Below are 5,891 nucleotides of genomic sequence, written 5' to 3' on the forward strand. Positions count from 1 at the left end.
ACACAAGGAATCACAAATGTATTTCGGGATTTATATATAAATGACTCTCTCCACAAAAATATTTTTCAATGCACAAAAATCCACAGATAAAAAAGTTTCACAAATATAGGCATATTTCTGACATATAAATATTTCTTGTTTTAGGTAATGTAAAAGAAAACCACTATTAGTTATAATTTCCATAGTTCCTGTAAAAAAAAAATGCATTTGTCATTTCCGTCAGGGAAGTCTAGAAAACAAAACACAGATGCAGAGGTTCACAAGAAAAGCAGTTTAAATGCCCATTTTTTTGTACATTTATATACAACAATAAATATGTGTGAGTGCATTGAGAGATATTGTTGTGGAGAGTCATTTATATATAAATCGCAAAATACAGTTGTGAATCCTTCTGTGAGCATTTATTAATATTGAGACTGATCTGACTCCATACAGATGTTAAGTTCACCTAGGAATGGTATCATTGACTTAAATGTTGCTCTTCTGTCTATATATGATGCCCCTTGACTGAAATGCTTCCTGTTCAATATCTCCACTGATTTCCTTAAGCATTAATTAATACAAAAGTAACAGCAACATGTCTAGGTTGAGGCTAAATCAACAAAGATACTGTACATTAATTCATAAGTAAATTACCTAAATTATGTTTCCTTCTTCATCCTCACTGGTGTCTGGACTGCTTAGGCCACTTTGACTTTCCTCTTCATGTTGAAGGAAAGAAGCATCAGGACCTAAAGCAGTCTTGTACTGCTGCAGTACCACCTGCAACCTCTCCGACGCCTCAGCATGCTTCCTTCTTAGGGTGCACCCAAGTCCTCCATTCCCCTTGTCTACATCTGAAAATACCCAAAATATTGTTATATGGACAATTGGACATACTATAAAGTAAGATTGCTTCACGAGGCCAGAGCACTTGAATGGAGTATATTCTCTCCCATGTACATATAAAGATGATTGTCACTGTCAAGGCACTTCATTATGTAAAATGGCCGAGTCGAATGGGCAAAGGCCATTATACTCCATCCAATTTCTGTGACCAAGAATGATTTGGGCTGAGTTTTTTCCTTTAAAACTCATACTTTACAAGGTATATGTTAAGTTTTGCTTTCAACTTACCTTCCTCAGCCACCTTATTTTTTAGAGCAACTGCCATGTTCTGCAACCATGTGCAATGCTGCGCCATCTCCAACAATAGGATGCCTTTCTCCTCTTGCAGTCTCCGTGTAAGCATCACTTGATCCAGTATCTTTTTCTTGGCTGTAAAGTTAGCTAAAATCCTATCACAGTCATGTATACATGTCTCACATTTTCATTATAGCATAACAATATGTTTAAAACTCCAAACATGTACTTTCAAAATAATCAAATGTAAACACAATAAGAAAACTTAAGATATACCCTTAAACTAAATGAACGTTCTAACACTCTACATGATATGTGCATAACTCAGCAAGGTATACCTTCATATAACAGAACTTCAAATTAATTATTATGAAATATCTGAAAACTGACCCATGCCATGAACTTCCCACGGCCACAGCGCGGACATGATGCTCCCTCCAGAGAGGGAATGCTCCACCTTCGACGTCGATGGCGGAGCTTGCTGCTGTCTGAAAAAGACATGAGGTAGAGGGATAGGGATATGTGACAAACTATATTTGCAAGTGCAAAAAATATATATAATTCAGTAGGTTGAATCTGCAACCTAAAACATTAGATACCATTCTGTCGGTAAAGGGATTGCTTCCGCTGCCTCACACTTAGGTAAAGCCCCTCAATGCTTTGCTGCAGTGCTGTTTGAATTATGTCTTCAGAAGTACCCGATGTTCCTGTAGAAATAATATTGGCAGTAAAATGTACTGTTACACAACACGTAACGGTTTTGAGAAACAAAGTTGTGCAACATATTTAACACAAATTGATGGTACAACTATGGAAACTGGAACATATCAGAGATAAACATGGACACATAGTTGGCTTGCTATTGCTTGAAAAGTATGTTCCCGTCTACTGAAATCCAGTGAGGGTCCCATTACGTGGCATGACAAATCAGCCTTATATCATTGGCTGCTCTTTAGGATCAAATCTGTACATTCAAACAGTCATGGACAATGCAACAAGTCCTCCAACTCATACGACCAAATGGGTCGATTGTTTAAGCCCTTATTACGACCAAATATGTCGTTTGTTCAAGCGCTTAATACGACCTATAATTACGTTTTCAAATTGTCGGCCTCTGGTGCTCCCGTTCAATGCAAACGTTACAGAGGGTTGTTTATTCACAAATAACCCTCTCTGTAAAATCCTAAATTGTAGGATAGTTTGGCCATTAAAACGCTTTATGAGTAGATTTCTAGCGAGAAGTATATATTGTACTTTTAGAATCCACGTCCAGTCGATATGTAGGATCTATAGTTTGATAGATATTACGAAGATGATTTGAGGTTTCGTCAGGACAACGTGTATATGCGGCAAGCTTCCATGTAAAGTTACGGGTTGAAAACAGTATTTCCGGTCTCGCCGTTTTCATAATAAAACCAATGATCAAATGATTTAACAGTGATATCTGCACTACTCATCCACTAAAAAACATCAGTTTATCCTAGTTAATTATACGACATTAATTGGTTTAAATTCTGTACAATGCTTTTGTGTTTTTCCCATCGGTTTTTCTCTTTCGATTCTGAGAGACACATTTCTGTTTTCAGAGGTTTTGATAGGCTAAAATCACGCCGCAATGCAGGTCGGGATATGGTGTTTATGTGATATGAAATCGGAAAACATTAAAAAAATAATAATAATACTTTATTCCGAGTGTTCTTGCTTTTCTCTTTGAAAGTCATCACATAACGGCATTGCAATACACGGTTCGGCTGCATTAAATATTACATATCTGCCCTAGATATGTATTTATAGAGCCCTGATCAGAAGACCTTTTGACAAACTGGAAGAGATGCCGCCAAAACTGAATACGTGACGTGGACCATAAATATATCAACAATTAAACAACATCTTCCATTTCTTTTCACACAATACGTCTCCTTGCAGTATCAACACTAATTCGGCTGACTTTTATATTTGATCCAATTAGTAGATAGTCTGTATTTACACCATAACGGTGCACAGCTGATAGAAAGGGACTTTTTTTTGTAGTTTTTAAAGATATTACTGATTTTCTGAACTACCTTTCCAACTCCTCATGCAGTTGACTGTTACAGGTCTATACAAGTTCATGGTACAATGCATAAGCTTCACATCGAGAGACTGAAACTGTATCTTCCTTTAACGTTCTGTTTTAATTTCACAATAAAGTTTATAGTCATATTATGTACGATATTATTATGTTTTATTAACTAGACCACTGGTCTAAACCGCACCTCCTAGTGGTTAAAGCACGCTATTGAATTTAGTTGTAGAATAAGTTATATTTGATGAAAACATTTCAATATTAAGAGTAGCCTACATACAAAATAGGGGTCAATGATAGAAATATAGAATGGAAAATATCTAGAAGATACTGTAGTGATCTCTACAATAAAACAGTTTAGTGCAGGACGTCCAAAGATATTAACAGGAGGATGTGCAAAACAGACAAACTGATAAGGCTGAATTTTACTCAGGTGTAACTAAAGTCTGATTTAAGGGTTGTTTATATTTCACATCATTAATCAGAATCTGCAAAGTAACAAAAATAAATGTAGTAGAGTAAAAATACCAGGTTAACCTCTGAATTGTAGTGGAGTAGAACAAAGTAGTACATGCTGCTGTAACAAAAACATTTCCCAACTTGGGATCAATAAAGTATCTTAACTTAAGATGATCGATGGCTACTGCCATATTTGCTAAATGTGCATCTGAACCTTGACAAGTGCATGTTTCAGGCTTATCAATTAACAACAGGAGGGGTCACAGACATAAGACCAGCTGTTAAATAAAGCTCTTCTGATCTTAGCTGTCATGTGGTATTAATGCTGCCCATTATGGACACAAGCAATTTTCACCCATGTATTAATTATATGTTTTAAATTTGATAACACCAATGTGTTTCGTATCCCCTAAACCTCCAGGGATGTATACAGTTTAATACTGGCAACTTCTAATTGTGGGAAATACAAAAACGTCTTTTAAAACTACATTTCCCAGTAGAGACGTGCCATAGAACATGTTGCGAAACACACAATAGCCAGCAAGTGTAATTCTGGGGGGGAGGGCCGGGCTGGACCCGTCCAAGTCCAGTTTTGGATAGTCTGGCGTGGTTCCATTCCATTTCAAAGAGCTGTTTGACAGCGTAACCTTGTCGCACTGCCACTCCAATATCCAATCACAGAGCTTGAGGGCTAATCACGGGGTTTGTAAAGCAAGGCGGATGTTGTAGTCCCAAACGATAGCTGGGGATTCTGGGTAGTGTAGTGTCTTCGGAAACTCTGTAGTGTCTAAACTCCGAAAAACTATTTGTTTTTCCGAATCGAAGGTTAAAAATACAAAAGCATTGTACACAATTTAAACCAATCAATATTGTGTAATTAACAAGGATAAACTGATGTTTTTTAGTGGATGAGTAATGGAGATATCACTGTGTAATCATTTGACAGTGTGGGGAATACTTCCGGTTTTATTATGAAAACTTCGAGACCGGATATACTGTTTTCACCCACGCTAACTTTACATGGAAGTTGCCCCATATACAGTACCAACCCAGTCTCACGGCATTTCCAGCCTGTCCTCCTACAAAAAACGACCATATAGGTCGATTGTTCAGCAGCTAAATACGACCCAGAGTCACGTTTTAAAGTGTATCACCTCTATTGGTCGTGTAAGAAACAACATGCTCCTGTCAATTGCAAACGCTCCGGAGGGTCGTTTATTCACAAATAACCCTCTCTGGGAAATCCTAAATTGTGGAATAGTTTGGCCATTAAAATGCTTTTTTATTAGATTTCTAGCGAGAAGTGTATATTGTACTTTTATAATCTACGTCCAGTGGATGTGTAGGATCTACAGTTTGATAGATATACGAAGATGATTTGAGGTCTCGCCAGGAGAACGTGTACTGTATATGGGGCAACTTCCATGTAAAGTTAGCGTGGGTGAAAACAGTATTTCCGGTCTCGAAGTTTTCATAATAAAACCGGAAGTATTCCCCACACTGTCAAATGATTACACAGTGATATCTCCATTACTCATCCACTAAAAAACATCAGTTTATCCTTGTTAATTACACAATATTGATTGGTTTAAATTGTGTACAATGCTTTTGTATTTTTAACCTTCGATTCGGAGAAACAAATAGTTTTTTCGGAGTTTAGACACTACAGAGTTTCCGAAGACACTACACTACCCAGAATCCCCAGCTATCGTTTGGGACTACAACATCCGCCTTGCTTTACAAACCCCGTGATTAGCCCTCAAGCTCTGTGATTGGATATTGGAGTGGCAGTGCGACAAGGTTACGCTGTCAAACAGCTCTTTGAAATGGAATGGAACCACGCCAGACTATCCAAAACTGGACTTGGACGGGTCCAGCCCGGCCCTCCCCCCCAGAATTACACTTGCTGGCTATTGTGTGTTTCGCAACATGTTCTATGGCACGTCTCTACTGGGAAATGTAGTTTTAAAAGACGTTTTTGTATTTCCCACAATTAGAAGTTGCCAGTATTAAACTGTATACATCCCTGGAGGTTTAGGGGATACGAAACACATTGGTGTTATCAAATTTAAAACATATAATTAATACATGGGTGAAAATTGCTTGTGTCCATAATGGGCAGCATTAATACCACATGACAGCTAAGATCAGAAGAGCTTTATTTAACAGCTGGTCTTATGTCTGTGACCCCTCCTGTTGTTAATTGATAAGCCTGAAACATGCACTTGTCAAGGGTCAGATGCAC

The 5,891-nt window shown here is 37.7% G+C and overlaps 1 long non-coding RNA gene across 1 annotated transcript; it reads right to left on the minus strand.

Annotated features, from left to right (window-relative positions):
* Positions 1-642: 642 nt before the first annotated feature.
* Positions 643-1,575, minus strand: LOC139435482 (uncharacterized). The gene is made up of 3 exons (XR_011644721.1): positions 1,513-1,575; positions 1,117-1,269; positions 643-836 (listed from the first exon to the last, which is right to left on the minus strand). It is a non-coding gene; the product is annotated as an uncharacterized lncRNA (long non-coding RNA).
* Positions 1,576-5,891: the final 4,316 nt, after the last annotated feature.

Source organism: Pseudochaenichthys georgianus, chromosome 16 (genome assembly GCF_902827115.2).
Source record: "Pseudochaenichthys georgianus chromosome 16, fPseGeo1.2, whole genome shotgun sequence".
Lineage (NCBI taxonomy): Eukaryota > Metazoa > Chordata > Actinopteri > Perciformes > Channichthyidae > Pseudochaenichthys > Pseudochaenichthys georgianus.